Consider the following 27,439-nt stretch of genomic DNA (forward strand, 5'->3'; position numbering starts at 1 on the left):
AAATGTATTCTTGGAAGCAACAACAGAATATCCTACTCTTCTTACACTTAATCACAAGAAGACATACTCTTAAGGCAGTGAGCATGACCTCCAAGGTGGAAACAATGTATACCTTGTTCCAAGGTGAGCAGAGCCCTACAGTGAGGTGTCACATTGTGCGAGCACTCTACAGAGAAAAGTTTTCAGGTAACTTTGAATAACTTACTAATTCATTCAACTTACTTTTCTTCCACCAATGCTTTTAAGTTGTCCAAGAGCTACTTGCAGGTTTAATGATTTCTTTTTTAACATAAAACACTTGAGCAACAATGGTTGCTAAGGCAGCATTGATTTATCAATATGCTACCTCAACATATTAACACTCAACTCCTTTTGCCCTATTTTGTGCGATTACAGGCAAGACCCCTTGAAGAGAGCTAGAAGCAATCAAACACCTAGAAGCAATCAAGACCTAGACCGATAAGCACAAAACAGAACTAAAAAGATTGTTCTCTCAAACTGGTTACCCTGCCCAAACGGGAAGGGCTGCAAGACTTACTGCCATGAAGCTGCCAACAAAGAGGGCAGATAAGGATGTTTCAGTCATCACTGCCAAGAGCCATGGACATCAGCTCATTGCAGAGACAACTGTACACCATTGTTGGGATTAAAAACCTGGTTATGATCTTAAGTAGATGATGTTTGGTCAGTGCATGCCCTCAGAAATTCACAGGACCTCAATTATATGAGGTCCTCTTCCAAATTTGTTTGACATTGATCCGTGAGTTTGAATAGAGGACTGAGAGACAGAAACACAGCATAATTACATAAGGTACATGATTTAGGAAAGGATGCCAAAGATACATTAACACAATAAGAGCAGGGGGTACCAATTTAAACAACTCTGGAAGATAAGGGACCTCCTAGAATGCTTAACTGAGTCCAGTCCCATTAACATCCATTTATAGAATCTCATTCATTCATGTAAAAAGTCCCATCTAAATGAAGACTTTATGTTCCACAGTTGTTAGTGCAAGATGCCTCTAGAATTTCACAAACTATAATTTAACAAAATTGCAAAATAATGGTATTAAGAAAATTGCAATACTGTTTGCTGGAGATATAGTTACTTGATTTAACTAACCTTCTAGGCCTTTTCAAAGACAAATTTTCAGTTATGCCATTTAGATCAAATCTAGTATACTAAAACAGTAATAAAGACAAGCTTGTAGATAACTACATAGAGTCATATGTATGGCTAGAGTCATGCCCTGGAAAGAATGCTGAGCAGATGAAAGGGAGAGGAAGTAACAGCTGAGTTTCACAGTTGTGTTTTGCTTACTCCTGAACTAAACCAAATGAAAAAAGATGAATTTTCACTCCTCTGGGAAATCCAAGCAAGACAGAATATTGAATCTTGTATTAATGAAATAACAAATGCTCCATTTTTACATATGAGAAGTCTCTGTTCAGAAAAACAGCAAGTGGCTTCTTGAAGATAAAAAGGCAGAGAATTGGTATATTGGCTATGGGGCCTCCACACACTAATTAAAGCAGTAAAATGCTATAATCCAGAATGGACTCCATCTCACAATTCTGTCTCCATATAGCGCAAGTGCACAGAAAACCTGCTAGAATTCAGAATTCATCTACCTTTTTATTAAAGTTTCTAAGCTGTATGCAGTAATTCTAATAAGCACACAAAAAATATTAAAGGGTGCTATATTCCCAAGGGTATCTTGAAAAGCGTTTTCAATCATTTCTAGTTTTAGTCATAAAGCTGATGCCACTTTATTAGATTTTGCAGATAAATATTTAGTCTTAAGTAAACTATACAGTATAACTGAGTTTGTCAACATGCAATATTATCATCTTAATTTCTATTGCAAATAAGAAAATAAAAGGTTTACGCCAAAGGGAAATATTCAAACATTTATGTGAATATTTCATCTTATAAAGCATTTCCATTTCCGGCACTTCACTAACAATAAATTTTAAAAAAAGAAATCACTCTGTACTATTCATTTAATTTATACTTAGTAAATTAATAATCTAAAACATCTATTACCACATATTAAAAACAACTAAAACAGCTGAATTTGGCCTCCATGTCAAAGTTACAAGCAAAATAAAACCAGGAACTGAATTCAGTGTTCAATTTCCCAGTTTTGATTCCAATGGTTTAATTAAGTTGCCTTTAAAGAGTCAACTGTATTTTACAGAATTAAGCAAAAGTAGTAGTAAGGTCAGGATGACAGAACTAGTTCCATGAACTAGTTCTTTCTATTCATCCTGTTCTTAAGAGATTTTGAACATGGGATCACATCCCATTTGCAATACCACAAATCAAAATACTGTGTACCGTGAAGAAAGCTTAATTATTTTTTTCCCCAAAATGAAGGGATATTTCAAGCCATTTCAGATTTTATTCACTTCCCAAAATTACACAGTATATTTGGCACAAAGGTTTCTTCCTTTTCCTTCATAAATCTGAGCCTATACAACCTAGAAGAGAGACTAAGTATCCATTCTGGCTCTCTTTCTTCGTGTCATACTTGCTGTGCTCTTAGTTAATAGTGTAACTTTAATAAGCAATTTAAATAAAGGAGACTTAAGTAGACATTTTAAGGACACAAGGTAGAAATTACTACAGTTTATCAACATCATTGGCAACTTATTGTTCATCATTTCTTTAAGCAGGGTTAAAGTAATTAAATTAATTGTGTAAATATGAACTAAAACAAAACAGTTGCTTATTCTTGATTTGACACATGATATTTGTACAAATGAGATACTTACTATCCATAGGTCATTAGTTAATATAAATTATTTTCATGTGTCTAAGTTGCACACTCCAAACAACATTTTTAATACCTGCCAATATAATTTCTTAAACCACAAACTATACAACACATTTAATTTTTGCTTTTTTCTGTTCAGTTAGAATCTTGCATCTGATATCACTAGTATGCCAGAGAGATCGAGACCTCTGACAAAATGAGACAGACTGCAGTATATACTTCAACTGTTTCTTTGCTTCCAAATACATAGATAGTTAATCTTTGGTTCAGGGTGGGGTTTATTTTGTTTAGCTTTGGGGGTGGGGTGTGAGTGGTTTGTGACTGGGGATTTGGCCGTTTTTGAGGGGGATTGTTTTGGGTTTTTTTCATGAAGCAAGTCCAAGACTTCCAACTTCTTCTAGTATGTACATTCAAATGGCAAGACAGGTTCATTTCGGAAGGTAGGGCACATTTACTAAACTAAAGTTTCAGGAAAATATATAGTCTTGACAAGTTCTCTGTAGCCAAAATACCTATCATAATTGTAAATTACAATTCTAGATACATTTGTTTTATATAATGATAGAATAAGTAACAGATAAAAGGCCTCCATATTTACAGATTTAGATCATTTACAGTTACTTCAAATCTTGAATTTGTTTCACAGTTGTATTTTTTTTTTCTGATATTGGATTAGAATGACTTCATAAAGCTAGTCACAACTAGGTTTTTGTTTTGGGTTTTTTGTTGTTTTTTAAAGTGATCCCTGTAATTAAGTGCTAAAGTCACAGACAAGCAAAACGAGATCGAGGTCAGTCAACAAAAAAGCTAGTTGCAAATCAACTTCAAGCCTGGTTCAAACCTTCCCACACGAATATTCTAGGTAGAACACAGCAAACCTTTTTGTAAGCTCTGATTACATACATTAGATTATCTCGCATACACATTTCTATAGAAGAGTGATACAGGTAAACTGAACAATTACAAGCAAAAAACTAAGGGACAGTCTCATTTATATTCATACCCTAAAACATTAAAACCCACCTTTGTTAAAGACATTAATTCTGTTACTGCAGATCCGCTCTAGAACATTAACAAATATTGTACAAGCAAATCCAATACCCTGTAATTGCAGTAGCAGGAACCAAAAGTTCCTATGAAACAATTAGTTTATGCATACCATTTGTACCTAGTTTTGCTTCTTAAGCTACTCAGATACCTTTATCCCCCGACACTTTTCTTAAAAACACTAAAAAAAAAAAATCACAATACTATAGCAGAGTAATAATAAAAGCAAATGTTGCTATTTCTGTACAACTTTCTGTAAAACCATATCTATAAAAGAATTAGTGCAAGTGCAGGAATTAACTTTACATATTATATATCAAGTGCAGATTTCTAAATACATTGAGATTTATTTTAGCAACAACAAAATCTAAAATGAAGGTAGAAAGCTCATATTTGTTTTGAGCAAATGTATCAAAATGAGTGCAGCACCACAAAATATTCTATTTGTCACTTAGCTGCCATTTCTGCAAGTACTTGTGTACTTGCTTATCTTTAGATACCCAAGTAGTTCCCTTGGGATCAGTCCATAAATGCTATACTTCCAGCAACTGTGGAGTACGCTTTCCATTCTTAGTCCTTTGCCTGCCACCATAGATTACTCTTCTGTCTCTCCACTGGCCTAACTGTATGATTAACTTTGAAGTCTGTTTGAACATCTATTAAAAATATAGAGGGTGAAAAAGAAAACATCTTCCTTATGTTGGGTGCTACACATACAAGATTGAAAGAAGCAATAGAAATAGTAAAACGGAAAAATATTTTTAAGAACCAGTAATGGCATGTTGTGCTTTGAAAAGACAAATTATCCCAGGGCCAAAATAGGATTTCAATATGACTGTGCACTAATGAGTTCATTTACATATGCCTTAGAAAATTGTATGTACCACAACTTCAAGTAAAATTTAGTCCCAATAGAATTTAACGAAAACAATTAATTTTCTTTTCTCAAAATAAATACTTAGTATATTCTATCATCACAAATTCATTCCTTACACGAAGAAGTTATAAAATTTAGAGTTGCATTTTGAGTCTTATGTTTTTTAAACAAGTTATGACAGATCAAAGTATTTTCTGCCAATCAAAAGAGAGGCTATTAACATCACTTACTTGATTTAAAGTTTGGAGAAGTTTCTTCACTTCAGACCAACTTCAGCAATCACTGAAAAGAAGCGCTTTGCTATTTACTGCTCTTTTCAGAGAGGAAAAAACCCACTAGACACACAAGAAAAAAACCCACCAGCAGTGACAACTTGCTTTCTGTAAATATCCACAAACCCCGTTGCTAATTTAAAGTTAGTCTCTCAGAAGACTACCATCCTTGGTAAGAACTACCATCCAAGACTACCATCCCAGGTAAGAAATTGAATGATACACCACTGTATATCTTAACATAGCTATGCAGAAATTCTTCAATTCATATGCTTCCAATTTGTCCCTGCTATGACTTCCAAAAATCAAGTCATGCTAAAGTAAAAACCTGGGCTTTTTGCAGGATGGTAATAAAAAAAACAAACCCCATCCCAAAAAAAACCAGAACAAAAAATAATCCAATCCACCACATTCAGAACAAGTCCAAGCATCACTGGAGTGATTTTTAAACCTTCTTTTTATTTTCTACCGCACTGAACATCACTATGAACTTTACCTCCTCATATGCATCATAACTTAATACCAGAAGAGCAAATCCTCTCTGAACTGCTGAAACTCAAGCCCAAGTCACAAGTTTCCAACCTTCTCAGGTATGGAAAATTTGATACCATGCCTACCAGATGAACAGAACATTGAGACATGCTTCAAATCTGGGCACAAGTAAACTCAAAACACCAAAGTTTATAAGCAGTTTGTCTAACTAGAAGAAAATATTTTACAAAGCAAGTACCAACTTGTTATAAAAGAATTTGAGCCTAATCTTAGAAATCTCATGTTCCTTGCTTTCTAACAAAAATCAAATTTGACACATTAAAGTATGTCAGTAACCTACGTAGCTTTAGTCATACACAGCTACCTTTTTTAGTTTCTTATGTGCCATCTCAAAGCAGCAGAGACATGCTAGCTCCTCTGGAGATGCTCTAAGTCACACACTGCACCAGCTTTTCCCCTCTTCTGAATATGAAGGGAGCCACAGACAACTAGTCAACGCACCGGGCTAAGTTATGTGCCTAGAAAGAGAAAATGTTACAGTCTCGATCAAAAGGCGTAACATGATAGATGAGAGTACCAAAACAGCCACATGGAAAAGTAAGAACAATGATAGCACAAACATAGTTACTGTCTTTTACTAAGACCCTGTAAGTAAAAAAGCTTTTTTCCCTATGCTGATGCCTTTCTCCTTTGAGCGAAAAGTACAGGGAGAGAAAAGCAGCAACACCAGATACTCATTAAACAAACATTCTCAAATTACAGGGTGTGCAGGGATATACCCAGTTCTGTTAAAAAAAACAGCAAAGCAGATTTACTTCAGTGCTCGCAAAAGCCCGATTTATTTTATCTCCTCTCTTCAGAAAGACTTAGAAAATGTCATTGTTTAGACAGCTTATCAAAACTCAGACAATTTCCCCTGCCATAATGAAATTATACATTGGTTTACAAAAACATTAAGTGTAGAACTATAAGAGTTTACCATTTTGCATTTAATGAAATGCTACAGCTCTAGTCTTGCAAAGATTGATGCATATACTCAACTTGATACAGGTGAGGCATTCCACTGTGAAGGCTGTTGTGCAGAGGCAGTAACAGCTGGTATAAGCCAACATTAATTTGAAGCACATAGGTGTTATAATAGTTAGAAGGGGGTTTCATTTGTGTTTAACATCATTTTTAGGCATGAAACATTCTTATCAACACAAAATAACTCCTATGGTAAGTTAGATGCGCTGCCAAACCACAAGAATAGCACCTTTTTTGTTCATTTTTACTTTCAAGTTTTCTATCACCGATACACTTGATTCTTATATTCCAACTATGAACATAAACAGGAGTTAGACGTTTCTCAGCCCTGATTTTCATTATTTAGTTCTAAATCCATGCTTTTTCACCTTCAGATCTCAGAGCATTTCACTAAAGTACTCAATGGAATGTACATCAGAAAAGTAGAAAGCAAGGACCACAGGGAAAAAAAAGGGGGGGTATGACAAAAAACCCCAAACCTTTTGCTATAACTTAATTTTTTCCATGTTTAAGTTAAGTGGTAACATGTTCTGCCTCCTATATTATAGATTTCTGTAATACATTATGCTCAAAGCAGGTCAGTGAAATACCTCCTAAACATTTTTGCTGTTTATAAATTACTATCTCCAACAGCCATTTGAGCAGTCATACCTTCAGAAGCTTCTCATTCTGCCCTTAAGTTTATACTATAAACTAGGCTATTTTTCCCTAGTTACTTTTATAAAGAAAAAAGGAAGTCAGTTTTCCAAAATTTTCAATTGTGAAGACCACTTTTTAGTAGATTTTTATGCTTTATATTTCCTGTCAAAGTCATTTTTGAGTCACTAGACAGAACCACAACAGATTTGCATATTAATAAAACAAACCCCTTTATTATATGCAATGATTTTGAGAGGAAGAATTCTTATGCTATTGACACTCCACAGGCATGTGTTAAAAACAAGATTAACTGGAGAAGATAAAAACTTTCAGAGTCAGCATTAATCCACAGTCTCTTTTGATGTTCACTCCCTTGATACGAGGTATTGGTTTTCCCAAGCCCAAGTGCTCAGATGAACTACATGACTACTTTTAGTAAGTCTTATTTATCAATAGAAGGGTGTAAACATGAAGAAAAAATATGGAAAGGCTCAAGTAGATTTGAAAACCCTGAGTGCTGTAGCAAACATGGGCGAAGAAAGAAACTCCTGTCTCCCTACCCCTGAACTGTCAGTCCATAAATCCCAGGAAACTGGGACTGCTGGTATTTAACCAGCAATCACAAAGCAACACTGAAATAACTTACCAAGATCTACCTACAAAAAAAAATTCAAAGAAAGCCTCAGTTATTTTGCATGATGGTATTAAGGTAGATAATAGTTACATAATGACAGATTCTGCAAAAGCTGTTCAAGTGCTACAAGAAAAAAAGTTGGCTAGCACATGTATGCCAGAACCTGTGGCCAACACTACGAAGAAATTATATTGTTGTAATTGCCCCTTAGCCATCATGGTTTGGTAGCTGAACAAATAGGTACCCACTCACCACCTAAGCCACCTGAAGCCTGTGATGCATATTTAAGTCTGAAACACTTAGGGAGGAATACCAAGATAATACTGTCCATCAAACAAAAATAGGATCACCAAAAACCAAGAAACAGCATCAAAACAAAACTTCAAAAATCTTCATTTCCAACCTTGAAGAGACATACAAACATATCTACACAAACATCAAGAAAAGTAAATTTTCAATAGCATCTAAATGACCCAGGATACGAAGTTATATTTTTGTGGAATAGACAGTAACACCTCAATGTTCAAAATATTTGAAGACAATATTAAGAAAACAAATTGACCATAACAATCCTACCCCTACTATTAGATAATAAACAACTAATAAATATTGTCCTAATCACAGAATCATAGTATTACCTTGATATATATTCCCTGGACAGTTGCATCTAATTTTTCTGGGAATACCACATAAAATTTATTTCTATTGAGAAATAAATCAACAAAAGAGACTGAACTTCCATCCTACAGAAAAGCTGGGTGCTACTCCCAGCTAGTATTGTTATCAGCATGCCAGTGGGATAAAGAAATACTGAGAACAATTTTCTACCTGACAAGACACTGTTTCTTCACCAGGGAAGAGCATTAGCTGCATACAACTTTGGAAGTCCTATCAAAATCATTAATCCCTTGCCAAAGTAGCCATACATACCAAAAGTGACCCAAATATATGTTTTCAAGAGCGCAGTATATGGCCAAGACCCCCAATACTACAAGGTTGAACACTCTGGTGAAATGTATAACTACTTTTTTTTAATTTAGTATAGAACAAATATAATTAGTCAAATCTTGGAGTATACCTTTGGCTGGCACTCTGGTTTTGTTTGCAACATGTTCTCGAAATGTTGAATTGTTTGACTAGGAAGTTAGTTTGTATATATGTACAGCCACTTCTCATTGTGGTTCTATGCCTCAAGCAGCCATTGCATTATGTGCAAAAGAGAATAGTCTGACAAATACAGGAAGCTTTTACCTGCTGTTAATTTTACATCTGTGTAACTGAACAACCCAGTCTACTCTCTCAGAAGCCAGAGTGACAGCAAGACTAAACATTCCCTAGTCAATTCACTTCTGACTGAAGTAATTTTCTGCACAAAGAGAAGGGAACGTGAAGCAAACCTGAAAAAGTAACCTATGAAATACATTCTTGAAAAATCTCAACTTCAACACCAGCCATATTATAGCTGTGCCTGTTCTGAGTCTCCAAATAATTATATGCAATGAATGACTAATGTGTTAGAGGAACATTTATTAAATCAAACTGGTTTTCCTGGTTAGCAGTTGTATTATTCATATTATATAGCACTTACAGGCCACAGTGTCATTACGCAAATTAGATAAGAGTAAAGAGACAGATTTTAAGTCGTTACAGTCAGCACTAGGTAGACCACTACCTTCAGAATAATCTTAGAAGCCTTCTCATTGTTTGGACAAAAATGAAAAAAAAAAATCTAGGAAAGCCAGTATAGAGTTGGTGAGCTACAAATATAAGCTTACCTTCAACCAAAAACAAGGTATGGGAAAGTAGAAACAGGGAGGAAGAAGTACTGGAAGTTTCATTGGTCATCTTATTTCTCAAAAAGGCAAATCTTCTGAACACATTAACCTGGACATTAAAAATTTACTGCATTTGAAGCTGTAAAAATGAGTTTAAATTAGATGACAATGCCACATCACATGATTTTCCTATTTATAACTTGAGCATTCACTTACGCACTTATTGCATTACCTTAGAAGCAGCAATACTCAAAGAAAAGATCATCTGCCACAATTACATGTTCTGCATAGGTGTTGTATTACTGGTAATCAGCAATCACGATGAGAAATTTATACAGTATTTCAAAAAATCTTTATGCCCTGAAATAGATATATTTTTTTAAACTGCCAAGAAATAACAGTTTTCAAATCAGGCACTTGGTGCTACTAATTAAGAGAATGAGTGATGAATCCCAGCCTTGTTCATTAAGCAAAACTGCATTTAACTGGGATTTATTAGATTGAATCTAAAGTTTGAAATAAAGGGTATTCTATTTTGAAAAGCTTCTAACACTTTTACAATAAAAATAATACTTTCCTGATCATAACAGATTTCAAACTTTCAAAGCATTTTACAAGTATTATGCTGATTTTGCAAATCCAGAAACTATATTAAAACCAGCCTAAATGACCTGTCAAAGGATACATAAAGAACCAACAGCGGGAGTCTGAAGAAGTTGCAGGTTTCTTAAGACCCAAGCATCATCACTTTTATTACCAGATCTGCATACCTGGGTATAAGAGCAGGGGAAAGAGGGCTATAAATCAAACAAAATGAAGCCCTCTCTCCTAAATTACTTTCTTTCCTATCAAGCCAGCAAAACTACAGAGAAGGATTCTCCCAGAAATAAAATTTTACTAGTAAGTTTTTCAGCTGAAGTTGTATCTTTCATTAATGAAAGTGAAAACATTCAACAGGAAACAATTTTTTTTTTTTTTTAAATTGGAAGTGGTGGTTATACAACTTAAATAATTGGAACTAACATGACGTATGATCAAATGACTTGAAATTATTTCACAAATGTCTTTTGCCCTCACTTTTCAATTTATGTTATCTGCGTTAAACTAGATTAAGTAAAGCAAAATTAGAATGTTTCTATTAAAAACTCAGACCAAATAGGAACAATAGTTTTAATTTATACTTTGACATAAACTAGTACAAACTTGCACATAGACACACACTTCGCATTAAGACTGTTTTCTATTCATTGGGTTTAAGGGTTTTTTTAGATTAAACCCAGTTCAAATGCAACTCCATTCAGTTGTCTATGCTCAAAACTTGCAAAGTACCTAGATAAAGTTAAAACCAATTTGGTCACTTCAACTCTATTTTGTTCATAGACAAAGCTTACTACATCTTGATAAGCCAAACATTATTTTAAACTACAAGAAAATCTTGGAAGCACAGCCTAATGGTTAAAGCATGAGACTGCAAATCCAGACGTTTTTAAATAGAAATCAATTTCACCACAGATCACTGAGTGACTCTGGGCAAGTTAATTAACCTCCCTGCAATCTGTGAAATCAGGATAATACCTACCTTGCAGTGAGGCTTAATTCATTAATGCTTATGAAATGATGCGAGATCCTTAGATGGATATACTATAGAAACACAAACAAGGTTAGTATTTCAAACAGTACTTTTGAACATAATTCCTATTTAAAAACATCTCACTGTCAAGTAAAATGTCAATTCATAATTAGTATTTGAGTGACTTTAGGTGCACTGGAAATATGTGCAACACCATATACAAATCACAAGCAAAATAACAAAAAGGCTACGTATTACATGTCTTTTCCTTCAACTACACACAGAATTAATTATTACTCTGCAATTATAGAACTCATCAGCTACTTATCAGCTGCAACTACATACATCGCAATTAACTTTGAAGAGTTCCTCAGAGTCTGCCAGTGCACCAGAATTCTTCTACAATTCAGAATCTGGTTCTAACTGCAAAGCTGTAAAGCTCATTTCCAGTGTAGCTCCAGGGCAAATATTAAAACTTTTCACTGTACCTTATTTTTATATATTATGTACCCTCCTGATTCTTATCTGCCTTCAAGAAAAGAGTGCAATAGGAAGTAGTTCATTCCAAGAAATATGAGGTTAGAGATGAAACCTGAATGAATGAGATAACTGGCAGTCATCACAAGAGGTTACCAAGGTTGTTCAGAAAGAATGGGGATTTTGAGAAGATGCAGCAAGCATTATGAGGACCAACATTCTTTCTTCTAGCTATCATGGTTGGCAAATTCTTAGCTGAGTGCTCAAAGTCCAAGCATGGTGCCATTTCAAAGGGGCTTATGTAACAAAAAATTCTGCAAAATATAAAATTGAAATGTAGTTCCAACTTCCCCCCTGCCAAACACCTGTACATAGTTCCTTTTGGACTGCTTGCTCTCTTTAATTAAAAAAATGCTCTTCTGCTTCTAAAGTCATTATTGCCTGCACTTACTTTCAGTTTGGTTTGTTTCTTTTTGTATTCCCAGTAAGAATAATGATTTTTATCTCCTTATTGCATAACTGCAAGTTGCTGCTGCATAACAGGTTATATTTCAACAACTTTAAAGTTTCATTGAGTCTTCACAATCTCTAACATATTTAAGGTCTGGAAAAGTGTCTATAATCCACTAGGTGTGCCTAATATTCCCCCCCCCCCAAACAGTTGCTAATAAAAATACTGTATGTGGATCATTGAGTGCATTTTTAATACTTCATTTGACATCCTTACAGAAGCTAATTTAATGGAAGATTGTTTTGTATAAAGAGCGCATCTAGAATGATTCATTATTTAAATGAAGAAAGATTTTGTTCAAGTTTTTTCTTTTCAAAAGGAGACTCCACGGGAACTTCATATTTTGGCCTCTGTTAAAAGTTTTAATCATCTTATAACAATTCCATCTATCAAAAGTTTCAACAGAAAACAACAATAAGATTGCTTATGGCAATACTTTGTCACTTGCATATAGACAAATCTATTAATCAAACCAAATGCAACAATATTACAATACCATCTTACAACTACTGTGGTATGCTTTAAATAAAGCTCATGAACGTATTCAATCTTGCAGAAAATAGGTACCAAAAAACCCCAAACCAGATGCAACGCTTCTAATACAAATGGAAGTATTTACATTGTTGACAATCATTAAAATAAACATTGCTAACACTACATCTTTAAGGGTCTAGTTAATACATTTCACATAGTTATCCTTTATCCTATAGTTTACACTATTTTCTTAGTGCTTTTCAGAAAGTTTTCTATAACATATTTTAATCAGCTATGGAATGCAAGCATCCTAATTCAGGGAACACTTTCAAAAATTTTTGTGATGTCTCTAGCAACCATTTTTGTGCTTGTGCTTCAATCACTATGACAGAAGGCCTGAGAACAAGCAACTGAGGCCACAAAACCATTAAGAAATTCTTCTAACAACTCACTGATGCCCAACTACAGGATTTTTATCCAGATACAGCAGATATACAAATTGTTTGACCGTGTGCCAACACATTCAAGCCCAATCACTAAGACAACAATAGAAAATTAATAAATAAGTTACCAAAGAAGCAGCTACTACTTTACTCCAAAGTTAAGGAGTATATTTTCTAAAAAGAAATACTAAGAAGCTTGGCTTGATAGACAGACCCAGTAGGTTTTTGGTCTATGATTTAGTACTGCGAAAGCTCATATTAACAATTATATTTTCTATTTTAAATACACGTTAATGGGACTGTTATAAGAAACAGCAGGCAAAACTGCAGAAAAACCAAGTGGCTGCAACAATGCTGTTACTTAAATCTAAATTTCTCTCTTTGGCAGTACGTACTTGGAACATTATCAAAATAGAAAAACAATGCTTTTCCATGTATTTGGAAAAGGTTACATGAAATATCATCATAACCTAACATACAGATCATCATATACTACACTGTTCTGTAGTCCCTTCAAAATGTCACAAGCATCCTTGACTAAACATATCTTCATAATGCCTAAAAGGTTAGAACATTTAGATAAAAGCATCTATCTTGCAAGAGAAATGCAACTTATTTTGTTTATTAAAATCTTGTACATGTTCTTCTTCCTAAAGAACATTATGCTTCAGAGTTAATATTTTTATAGTAAGTGTTTACACTTAAGCATGCTGATGACAAACTTTTTCCCCAAGCTTGGAAGCCAACAAAAAATTCCTGTAACTCATATACTCAATAAAAATTATCTTTGCTGTTTCCATTCCTGAAGTACCAACTCACAGCCTTTAAGAATTCACAAACACTGAAAATGACAATACAATGCTGTGACACTTGGTTTTTTTTAAGTGAAGCAATTGCCATTCTTTAGGGCTTGACGACCTCCTTTCTCGGCCTACTCAAGCACAGTTTACAGAACACTAATTTTGTTAGTGATTAAGGAACATTAATAAGGAACTTATTCCTCCATAAATCAAGAGTTACTGAATACCTAAATACAACAGTGATTGATTAGAAATGCATAATAATAATCTGTCAGCCAAAGACAACTGAACTGCAAAAATACATCATTAAGACCGTTGTGAGTTTCTGCGTCAACTCTCTTCCACTGGAAAAGTGTTTCAAGCAAGTGAAATACTTGGCCGCCTATTTTTCTTTTCCTTGATTTCTTTTCCCCAGTATTAGAAAACAACAAAACTTCAACCGTTTGTTCAAAAGCTAAGTATTTTGGGGACTCTGTCTCCTAAAAAGTATAGTTTTTCAACTCAAAGGTGTTAAAATTTAGTTGAAGGTTCAGCAGATAATAAATCAGTAACAAATAAGCAAATCCTGTGAACCTGCATACAAGCAGAGACCTCAATCTGAGGGGAGTAAGGAATGCTTCGAAAAGAGGTAAAGGCAGAAAGAATTTTCTCAAAATAGCATTGTTAAAGGAAAATATCATGTCAGCTAGTTTCTTTGGGTATTTGTATTTGGGCTTCAGAAAGTTATTTCAGGAATCATGCACTTCATGTATTTAAAGTGTCATCAATATTAGAATTTGATGTTTCTCTAAACAAAGCATGTCTAGTATTTTTCCAGGCTCTTCTCTAAAGTTCAACTCTGAACAATCACCTGTTCAGAAACAACTTTTTAATAGAAGTTACAATAGGATCCTCTGCTCTCAAGAAAAGGCAGTAAGACTATCTCTAGTTCTGTAGTGGTATTAAGGCATTTTTTCTTGGCAGAATGAGTTAGTTTGCAGAAATCTTTAGATATAAATCACTGATTTCTTAATCATAAAGTAAATGAAATTGCCCTTTCATTTGAAGGTCAGTGTACTGGCTTCAAAGCAACTCATACGCTGGTTTAAAAGAGGTACAAGTGGCAACAGAGGACGATAGAGTATATATGAATTCTGAAGTAATTAATAGTCACACTATTTGCAAAAAATCCTGACTTCCAAGGGTTAAGCAAACAGTTCCAATTAGCCATTAATTATTGCAAAGCCACCCTGCACCTTATGATAATTTGAAAGCAAGCACAGTCCCAGTGACCCAAACTAAGTGCAGACAACTTATGTGGAAAACCATTCAAGTTAGAGCTTTCAAGAAATACTAGGCAACGGAAATTACTTCTGTTGGTGTTAACTGCTCTGGACAATACAACAATGTTCTTTTTATCTCTAAGACCTCTTCTGTGCTGCTCAGTATGCTTGGAATACCCTTCCAAATTCTGTTCATCAAATCTCTACCTCCTTCAAATAATTGCTGACCAAAATGTTTCTGAAACACAGCCTTCATGAAGATGAACAGACACGGAGTTGGGAGGCAACTCCATGACATTCATGCAGTTTGTACAGGTAAGTGTGTGGCACTGAACTGTGCCACTTTTTACTCTTTTCCCTACAGCTATATATTAGAACCCCAATTGTCTGTCAAATCCATCAAAAGGCAAAATGCTTTGGGCTCAAACTGATTGTTTTCTGTGACATCTTACAAGTGAGTTAAGATGACAATTAAAGAAGATATTAGGAGCCACTAACTACTCATTTTGATAACAATTTCACAGAACTCTGGCATAAAGTTAGGACAGTTGTTATCATAAAAAAACCAATTGATCAGTATCATTCTAATTCTTAAGTGATCCTAAAACTAATCTCATTTTGCTTAAAATTGAGCAATATACACATTAAAAATTTTAGACTAATAAATGTAATAACTTTTCTCATTTCCATTGTACTCTACAATTTTCTTGTACTCTAGACCAACATGTAAACATCTCTCAGTATAAAAAGATTTAAAACGGCAAAATCTGTTAACAATAGTAAATGAAGCATATGTTTAGCTATGAAAAAAATACTCTGCTAGAATTACCTTGCTGAAAAAAGTCAGGTAAAAACATAACAAAAAAGTGGATTTTGACATTTCATATTTTGTTGAATACCATCACTGCACAGGCAATCACTGTCTCTTACATATAAATTAACAGCCTACCATCTGTCAAGTGTTCAGATAATCACAGGGTTTAATGCACAATATGGTTATTAGAATGTGACCTGACAAAAAGAAAAAGAACACAACCTAATTTGGACTACAAAATCTATGATCTCACTTGCAAATGACAGTTTGACAAGCTATTATTCTGCATTTTGGCTTCTACAGTAAAAGCAATTTTACGCATACGTAATTCTATTAGTCATACAGCTAACTGCCTGTGGAAGATTACTTGAAACTATAAAATTTGCTTGGTCATTCAAGATTTCGAACTTACACAAATATTTGCACCATGAATAGGAATTTAATGATCTGTACATACACACCTAGGAATAAAACACAAGTCACTACACATAACATTCCTCTGTGATGCTAGCATTAACTACAAATACAGACTTCTCATGTAGATTTTCAAGAAAGCATGCAAAAAGTCATTAACCCATTAATTACCTATCAACTGACATCAGCTGTTTCAACAGTATAGTGTACAGGACAGTTCTGTACGCAATCTGTTTCACATGCAACTGTGTCATATGCTAATAAGCACCATTAATATTATGAATAAAAGTAATCATTACTTACATACTATCTTTATGGCTTATTCCACTTGCAATACCTTGTTTTCACCAAGGTAAATATTATTGACAGTGTCTCCACCCAAGAACACTAAAAAATCCTATTACTCTCTATTAACAAAAAACTATGCCTGGCAAGCCTCATGTGCCCATGGCACTCATGATTTTCAATGACTCAACTGCATTGTTAATGCTCCAATAAAATATATTTCCAAAGGATATACTCTAACGATCACTTGAAAGTGTAAAATACAGACTTGGGAAAGGTGAAATTATGTCTTCAGGAAAAAACAACCAAACAAAACATTCTAAGAAGGTGTCACAACAAAAACAAACAACAACAACAAAAAAGAGTTCAACACAGTTTTATTACCTGCAGAACTTCAGCAGGATAGTAACTATGTAATAAGTAAAACCAACAAGTAAGGTAAATTGTATTTCTTTACTTTTGCCTTCACTCAGCCTCTCTACTTTTAACTTTCATGTTTTCTTTAGTCATGAAAAATTATGTGTTTTCCTGTCACGTTGGCTCAATACACTTGTGAGTGCACTGAAGCCTCTGCAGTAGAGAATCATGGGCTCAGCTTGGCACTACCAAAGCCACAGAAATGAAATTTTAAGAAAAATGTGATAGATTTTTTCAAGCTTTAGTTGCACTACACAAGAACCTGCCACAATAATAAAGCATTGTGATCTTGCCCTCTTGCCAGAAGGCAAGAAAAAAAATCAGATCATGGTTTATGCAAGGCCTGTCAGCATTTCAAAGTGTAGTACTACTTACAGATATACAAAACAGTTCTTACCAGACCGAGGTCTGCTATTCTGATTACCAGTTTCTACCAAAAGGGAAATAAAAAACCCAAGAACAAACCATGAGGAAGGAACATTTAGACTACCTCGTTCAGGTTCAGTTTTACATGTAGTAAAAGATTTTCCCTATTAAATGCCAGAAAATATCAGTTGTACAAGATAAACATCACAAAGTACCATTTCCCAAAGCACCTCAGTGGCCTACGAGCCTTATCCTTGTTTTGAAAGATCACACAATTTAATTACTGCAGGTCACCAAACCCTCAAATGCCTTATTATGCAGATAGAGGGATTTATAAGACAGGCTTAGCTGCATCATCTGAACCTGTAATTGCTTTGTGAAACTGGTTCCTATGTACTGATGAGCCTCCAAGATTGTCTTCATGGGAAAATTAATATGGTAACATTACAAAGGTAACAATAATCAGGATACAATCTGCTAATTCTCTGGAATTCTCTTAGTATGTAGTAAGTGTGATGTAGTGCAAACAAAAGCATCTTATGTTAGTGTGCTCTACAAATGTTGACTTGGGTAATGACTACACAGTAACCACCAAGCAATAAATTCAGTCTCTCTTATTGTTCATTGAATTCATGAGGCAAAAAAAGCGTTAACTTTATTGAAAGTCAACCCTCTCCCAAAACTGGAATTTAGGCACTTCAGTCAGTTGGGTAGATCTGAAAAATTTACCCTTGAATTTAACTGTTTGGAACATTATTCTTCCCTAACAATAACTGACAACTCTAACCAACTTCAGGCTTTAACTACAAAACACAGCACATCAAATCCCAGCTTATGAAGGTTGGAGAATTACATGGAGTTGTATTTACCTAGTTATAGTTATTAGGGTTTGACTCTTCAGGGCAGACTTACATTGAAACCACAGCTGCTGAATCACACCTGATCAGCTACACTGCTGTACATGACACTTGAACAGAACGTAGTTTGTCAGCCTTAAATAATGGTGCAGATGACGATTTTGAGTTGCAATCTTTGGTAGGAAGCTGTGAAAGTAACCACAGTGCCAACAGGATGTTCTAGAGACTCCACATCTCACTTCAGACAAAGTGGTTCTGGAATACAGCTTCTGCTGCACTTCCCTAACCTACAGCTTGTGCTGGCAGCAGTAGGGCTCAGGAGCAACGTAAAGACTTCTGGGTCAAAGCCTGCCTGACTGGTGAAAGGAAAAGAAGCTTCCCACAGATGGTGTAGCTCATGTGAAGGAATAGCAGCAGCAGTGCTTGCCAAAGATTGTTTATAGCAGACAAGTAATTTTGGCTGGGTCTGGAACAGTCACTTCTACTGCACTGCGAGGAACATCCTCCAGCACCACCCCGTCCCAGCTATTAAAGGAAGCACCATCCTGGGACAGGCTGCACACTCCAAGAGGGACTGGCATAATACCAGGATGTATGGTAGAGGTACAGAAAGAATAATACCTTCCAGCATTTTTGGCTGGGACCTGGCAAGAATCTCTCTTTATCTATGCTAAACAAATCACCTATTCTTTTCTGCTTAGAGGCAGCACGCAAACTCTCCCCTGTTTTGGCTGTGTTTTTATCACTACTTGAGTTCTGCAGATAAAGTTTTAAGGATAAGTTTAGGTATTTAAAATCATTTTCTTGTATTTGTATGTCCCAGTGAAGAACCAAACATGAAAGGGAAGGGAAAAAAAAGTATCAGAACACATCAAAAGCTACTATTTTCAGGATTCTTACTCTTTGAATCCTGCAAACAAGGCTGAGAAAAGGTTATAGGCTTCTAGGATACTCTTTTACGAACTTTGGTTTCCAGAACAAAATACATTTTAAAAGATACTGTGTATAAATAGGTCTCCCACTTTTCATTTTTTTTCCTAAGCAACTGACACATTAAGATGCATGTCATTTACCTATGGAAAGGTTTAATTTTAAAGATTCAGTACATCTTTTAATTTTCTTTTGTTCAGAGAAAAGAGTTATCACAGGAAGTTGATCAAGCTTTTGTGTTTTAAGGTCAATTTGCAAGTTCTTTGGCCTATGCTGTTCAACAGGGCACTTATATTATTATGATTCACCCATCTCACCTGCCTTCTGTATTCTCTCATGGGAGCATGAAATTGAATACATTAATATCAGAAAAATTAAATAATCAGAAAGACAATGTTTTCTTACTGAAACATTTAAAGTGATTTCTCACTAGGCCAAGGTCAGGAGAAGGTGAAGATTAATGTCTGATTATCCCAAATCAACCAAAATACAAAAGTAGCAGCTGACTTAAAGTAGTATATTACAAGTACCAAAACAAGTGGCAATGAGAACAACTTTGTATACTGCATAAGGAAAATACTGTGAGAGGAAGAGAAAAACACTTTAAAAAGAGTACCTTTGGTAATCAAAGGAGCTTCATACTTCTCTTCCTCCTAGAATATTCAGCAAATTACATTTGCTTCTCTACAATAATTTCATCCCTTAACAAGATCAGAGGAAATTATTTATTCCACCCCCAGTCTTCCTACATTTGTACGTCATCCTATGGGACACTGACTTTCTGAATTGCTTTTGGCCATCTGATATTATATTACTGCAGCCTTCTGCAGAAGGAGCCAGAAAAGAAAAAAGCAAAATAATTACATTAATGCTGGGAATCAAAGTTTATTGACTTTCCCTTGAGCTATAATACCAAAAAGCTGGTTACAGAAGTTGCCAACTTTTTTAATGATACCACCAGCTCCTCCCTGAACTTGTCAAAGTATCTTCTGAAAACATTCAAGAAAGTTTTTGATGTACAGTAATACATTATTACGTCTAGTTCATCTCAATATTGAAGATAACTTTATCTGCCTCTGCTCCTTCTACCTCTTTGTGCTTACTAAAACACTAAAAACCATTGTCATTGAAATGAAAAAACCCTTTGAGGGTGCTCTGAACATCTCTAACATCTCATTTTCACATCCCAAGTACATCCTACTTATTCTACAAAACCTAGGAAAACCTTTTATTAGAAAACAGTTCTAATAAAAGTAAACACCTCATACCGACATGGTAGCTTGCTCTGAGAACTTAAGTGTGTAACATTGGTGTTCTGCAGTATGGATGCTCCAGTGGACAGAGTTTCCATAGCTCATTATCCTTTTTTCAGTTTTCACTCACACTGACCCCTGCCAAGCAAAGAGGGCTACCTATACATGTATTTGTTCCAAAAGTTCTCTTTGAAATTGCTAATACTTCTTCCCCAGATGTCCTCCTTTGGAGAGCAGATTTCTTCTCCTAACACTTTTTCTCCTAGATCAATAGTGTCAAAAGCATCTTTTTCCTTCAATCCCTTTTTTAAAATGACTTTAAGGTACAATGTGTATTTGTGGGAAGAGGGAAATCATTTATTAGACAGTTGATAATGAGAAAAAATGGCCAGCGCTACTTTTTCTGTAAGAGTCAGCAGTGCAACTAAGATATCACCTCTAACAAAAGATTTGTCCTTGTATCATTTACAATACAGCTTATTTAAAACACACTGAAAAAGTACAATAAACAGATTCACAAAACACTGTTGTCAAGTTTTCAGAATACTAACAAAACCAAGTAGTATTTAATTAATTGAAAGAAGCAGCTACAGCTAATCACTTTCTCTTTCAATATAACTGTGAGCACACTATGGAGCATTTACATTAAACCTCTCCCTCCTAAGAAGGCTGGGGCTAAGAATTCATTATTTTTTAATCTAAACAACTCTAAAATCTAAACCTCTTCTGAACAACACGCAATTAGAAAGTCCATATAGTGCCTAAAATATAATGTTAACTATCACAGTTTTGGATAAAGGTAAGACAGAACTTCTAAAGACCCAAACGAGTTAAAACCTTCAGCAAGATCTCCATTAATAAATCTGTTTCTTTTATTCACTTATATGGGACAAATCAAGTTTGTTAGTTTCGTTATTGGGCAACTGAACAAACAGATTTATGCCAGAACACTCTTGCCAACATATGATACCTGCATGTCTGTAACATGTTTTAGTAGCAATAGATAGACACTTTGATGTTATAGTGAATAGGCCCTTTCATACCCATCCACAGTCAATCACTGCATATAAGATCACTCTGCAATGGAAAACTGCTTTGAAAGTTTGGCTTGAACATAAGAGTATTCAAGAAAACTGTTCAAACAAGATATCATGACATGACAGATCAGAAGAAACAGCTTTCAATAAAGGTAGGCAGGCCATGCTTCTTGCCTTTTGCGAGGCAATTTGTTCTGTAAGATTAGAAGGGACAACATCAGACAGAACCAACAACCTGGTCAACTGAATTGGTGTCAGGGCCTCCCACTACAAGCAGAATCTCTTCCATTTAAGCATGTATCAGTCCTATGAGAGGAAGTTAAGATATACCCAGGGAGCAACACTCATATGAAACAGGACCGAACTCCTTTACACTTCCAAAGTGTAATCTGGTTTGCTTAATTAGCTTTTGCCAGGTAGGGGAAAATGAAAAAGTTAAAAGTTGAAGTTAGGAGAGGCAAAAATGCATTGTAATACTCTCCAATCAATTTAGAATAGTGCATTCACCACTAGATTTTTATTCTTGTAATTAGTCTTTAAATACATAAGAAAAGGGTAAGTCCTTTTTAGGACCTTTCAATGTTGTCCAGGCTTGGAAGTCAAAGATTTTCCTGGAAGAAATCTAATTTGTAAAACTATTTAAACACCATCAGCTGCGGAGATTTGCATTACTACAGCATTACCTAGAGGAAAATACTAAAATAAATGTTTCTAAAATGCTGACTTAAAGAGCATAAAACGTATTAATAGGTTCAAGATTATCACTATTTTACTCAACATCTCATTTTTATGATAATAAAAATAAGCAGGTTTACCTACCTGCAAGTTAATAGGTTTACCTATCTTTTAAATCGTACATGTGAATTATGGTAAGAATTTATGCTCCCTCATGCAGAGTACACAACACTGATACTGGGAAAAAGAAGAATCAATTAGCTACCACAGCTTCTTAGTTCCAACCATTAGTAACAACATTTGAGAGGCAAGAAAGACTAAGAAATTTCATAACAAGGACATGGCAAAATATCATCCTTGTAGCACTGAACCCAAGTTTGAGTTTCTCTACAACGAAGCCACTCCTGACCACTCAGCCTCACTGAAACGACTCAGCTCAGCTTACCTGAGATTGGTTCTCATGGCAGGGAAGGACAGCTACCTGACACCATCTTCCAGGAGAGCAGGTGGAACAAAGGGTTTAGTTTCTACCTTCTTTGCTCATCTCTTTCCATTAAGAAGTTTAGCAGAGATTCCAAGAAAGTCTTTTTTCATTTGAAAATGGAGGACAATACTTTGAGACACAAAAATGTGGTGTGGGTTTAAAGATAATAATCAGAAGCTTCTTGAAAATCGTTTAATGAAGAGTAACTTAGAGAGTTGGACTACTGCAGAATTGTTGAAGTCACTGAAATATTTAGTGGTAACAAAATAACACAAGTTTGATTTAAATTGTAATACATTTCTATTCTTAAATCTGAAATACTGTAACATACAATACCACATTTGCAGTAGTATGTATGATTTAGATATTAAACTTTATCATAATGCCATTTTTGTATTATACACATCTAGCATGGATAAGCAGGAATAACAGCTAAGCTACATAGCAATAATGAAAATTACAACTTCTAGATAAAAATTGGAACTCTCATTGGTTTAAGCCAGCTTTTTATTGTTGGCAGTATACAGTATGAAAGAAAAAATTAGCATCTTCATTTAATTTCTAAGAATTTCAAACTGCAATTTCAGAAGTGCTTGATAAAGAACGTCTTTTTTGAAAATTGATTCGCATTAACCTTTTGACAGTCTTCCTAACTGATTAGTTTAAAGGGTGCCTAACATCTGCAGTGACATGTACTATCCTTGTTTCTATTCCTAACAAAATTTCCTTGCCAGGGTGATGTATTTCAGTGTCTTTCCCTTCAGCAATATTTTCAATAAAACAATAACTACATGCCAAAGGTTACAGAGCCAAGGGTGGGGTTTTTTGTTTATTTTGGGGGTTTTATTTTTTAATTATTTTTTTAAAATCATAGTTGAAGTAAATAAGACCCTCCTAAAAAGAAAAGTTTATTTTCTCGTACTTAATGACAAATGATGGCCCTGCCATGCCTAGGCTTCTGAGTCCAGTTTTGGGTCTGCTTCTGCTCAAAAAACAGCTGAATGGTTTCAAACATTAGCTTTGTCTTTACCCTGAGGGTATATGAAAGGGAGGGGCTTGAATGTTGCAAGTTCTCCTGCTAAGTATTCAAAGCTCTTTGCTAAGTCTTCCTGGTGACTTCAATTCTCCGCAACAGCGTTTGAGTACCTTTAAATAAGTGTTTTCCTAATAACATCTTTCAATCTTGCTGCTCTCACACAGAAGTGAGAGAATTTCCTTTTTAATAGTAACAAGTGTACAGCAGTTTCCATTGGATGAAGCCTTGACAATGTAGGTTTCATTAGTGGACAACTTTAATGCATGTAAAAAAAATGAACTATTACTATGCAATTTCTTCAACTACCTTATTCAATACAAACCCATTCCTTTACAAAATATTCAATATGCTAGTGCAAAGAGCATACTGTTTTGCAGTGTCAAGCAACATATACTTACTCAGACCAAGTTTTTTTTTTGTTACTCATCTTCCAGTGTTTAAAAAAGTTAGGCCAAAAGCTTTAATTGAATGATTAAAGTTTAATCTCTTACCAACTATGATTAAGTGGAATCCCTTTAACTGTAATCTGAACATCTTTTTGCCATTTCTGCCCAGAAGCTATGGCTTCAAGAGACATAGTATAGAGAGAATTCTGTTGCACATTATACTTCTACCAAGAACATCAAGCATAACATCAAGCATAATGCATTTTTCATGTTTAGCCCAGTGGACAAGCTTTTTTCCCAAGACTGAGAAGTTAGCCTTTAACAAAAGCAACCCAGGGCAAAAAGATTATGAGAAATATATCGGCATTACCAACGGGCTTTAAACCAATCTAATTAGGTAGCCACATGCTATGTTTTGTGAGAAAACTAGAAACCTAATAACCAGATTGTCATTGGAAAGAAAATGAAAAATGCATGCTAGCAGTGAAATACTAGATTTTCCTCTGCCATCTGCATCCTATAAATTCTTGTCAATATCTCATTGCGCTGACAGACTGTCTACTAAAATGCTTTTGGTTTTGGTTTTTAAGAATTTATAACATTTGCAAAACTATTTTAACTTAAGAATTACCTGCCCTATTTCAGGCTTAGAACTACAGTGAGAAGCATTCAAGTTTACACATCACCTTCCAAAAGAGAAGGATTCAGCACCCGTTAGATGCAGAATTTCAACTTTACAATGAAGTCATTTTGTATTACATTTATGATGAAGTAAGACTCATTGATAAGACAGAAGCTATCAGTTATCCTCACTTAAAACCTGAGGAACATATCATTACTTAAATTCTGGTTTTAGATTAACTAACTTGATTACAGGTAGTAGTTTACAGCATCACTAAACCACCTTCAGGAAGTGAACTTACATTTCCCACAACTACAGCTTATGAAGGTTAACTGCTTTGTTTCACTTTGGAAAAAACACCCATACATGATTTCAATAAGTATTAACATCTTAGCCAAGAAATATTGGTATAACAATGGAACACTAAACCTGAGACAGATGCATTTTTGATATTATCTGAACCTCCCAGATCAGAAATAAGTGTTATGCAACCTGAATCTCAGTATAAATTCACATTTCGGGTTGTATGGAGCCATTGTATTCTAGTCCTGTCATGATATACAGAATTTTAAGACCATATGATGCAGTCACCTGGAAAACAGATTGTCACTGCTGTTATCTCCTTCATCATCTATACTTAAATTCTAACATAAATTTGGCAACCAGTATTGTTGAAAACCTTTAAAGTTAGAAATCAACGTGGTATACAGCCTGAAAGGTGTAATCTCAAATTTCAAGGTGTAAAACACATTAATCTTCAAAAGTTTGAAGGACAATGCCTGCTAAGCTCATGCAGTAAATACACTGGCAAAGATGATTAGTTGAAAAACCAGAAAATCCTTCCAAGTGCTGTTTCCATACCAATGTTCAGAATAAGAAAGAACTCTTCCATATAAGGGGACAAAATCCACGGGCTCTTGTGGAAACACCTTTTTTTATTCACACTACGTATTTAAAATCCCTATAGTATATGCAAAATATAAAGGAATTATTTGTGAAAACACTATAAACAGCTACATTCCATTCTTGGTAAAAATCCTTTTCCTCTTCAGTAAAGGAAGAACGTGCATAACATTACTATTGTCCTTGACAAAAGCATGGAACATCTTGACTGATGCATCAATAATATTTTTCCATACTATCTAAGACCGAGGAAGCAACTCAACTCCCCCATCCTCATCTGTGAGCAAGGAATTAAAATTACCATGTGACTGCAATATCACCCTGATTGTGTATGAAGTATTTAAGACAACATAAGAAAACCATTACAGAAACTAATAATGGGAAAAATTACTCCATTCAGCTATTCAACTTACGCATACAAAAAGATGCGGTGTCAACACATACACTGAACTTCACCCACTACTACTTTGCTTTTACTTCCTTTCTCAACAATTCATCTTACTAACAAAAAACCACCCACTGCAAACGGACAAGTGTTCTCAACATGATGTAATGATTTAACTTACTGTACTGTGGAGCTCTGACAAAGTGGCTGTTGCAAACACAATGCTTTGAGCCACAAAGCTATGACAAAAACATGGCATGAACTCCTTCGCCCCTTCCTTTTTTTCCTTCCTCCAGGTTTCAAATGACCCTGTTGATAGTGTGAAAACCCACTTTTCCCTCAAGCACTGTATTTTAGGAGCGTTTTCTTCCTGTCCAAGTTATTTAAAACTATGTACTTCTTATCAATTCATAGCAAAGCTCATATTGATGCTATTTGTAATACTGCTGTAGACTACTTAACGTATAAAGCCCTTGTGCAGCACTGCTTTGTTTCATCTACTAAATGGCGTGCTACCATTTGAACACTTTATCCTTAAACCAAGAGCTTCAGAAAGACATCTGTTTAATACCTATTATATAAACAAGTACAAAAAATGAAAAATAATTTAAATACAGCATACTATTCTAATTCAATACAGTAAAAAAAGTTCCCTTACGGTTGCATTACAAAGACGATATACCAGAAAAACAACAGAAAATGTTGGGTTTACATCCACTGAAAATATGAAAGACAATTCTTGATTATAAGCATAATACCCAGTCCTCATTTTATTCCCTAAGTCTCAGTAAAAGAATAAAATTATTTTCCTCCCCTTCCCAGGAAATAGATTAGGTAGGCATGACATTTTTCCACTTCACTGTTGTATGCGTTTATAAGCTTTCCTTTTGTAGCATTTATGAATTCAAACAGCGCTAGGGTTAAGCTGGAGCAAAGCAATTTGGCATGCTTGCATCTGCTTTTATCACGGAAAGCAAAAAGCAATCCATGAGGTCTGGGCTGACCTTAATGCACAAGTATTTATTTGGAGATTCTAAGGGCTTACCAATTGTGTTTGGTAAGAGGGAGCCTAAATTCGATCACACTCACACACAATGTTACCTTAATTCAAGCAATCGCCTTTCAGTTCTTTTGGTGCGTCAATAATATAATTGGTATTCTATTACTATAAACATTCTCTCTTTTAAAAGGACATATTAACCATACATTCCAATTCTACCATGCTGCTTTCTACAGGACAGAGTCAGGTTTCTGAAGTCATCTACTTCCAAATTCAGATAATTTATTAAAAAAATTAAGTCTATGCTGTTCAATGCAATTATATTTTCAAAGTTTATATATCCCAGTGATGCCTTCCATAAACAACTGTCCCAGAAAAATATTAAAATCAATCATCTTACAAGCAAACAACTACTGCAGAAAATTGTCATAGAAATCTCAGATATATGAAGGAGGTAGTTTGGAAAACAGGTCTTCGCTGCTGTCACTAAGTAAGC

This window comes from Gavia stellata, chromosome 12, assembly GCF_030936135.1.
Source record: "Gavia stellata isolate bGavSte3 chromosome 12, bGavSte3.hap2, whole genome shotgun sequence".
Lineage (NCBI taxonomy): Eukaryota > Metazoa > Chordata > Aves > Gaviiformes > Gaviidae > Gavia > Gavia stellata.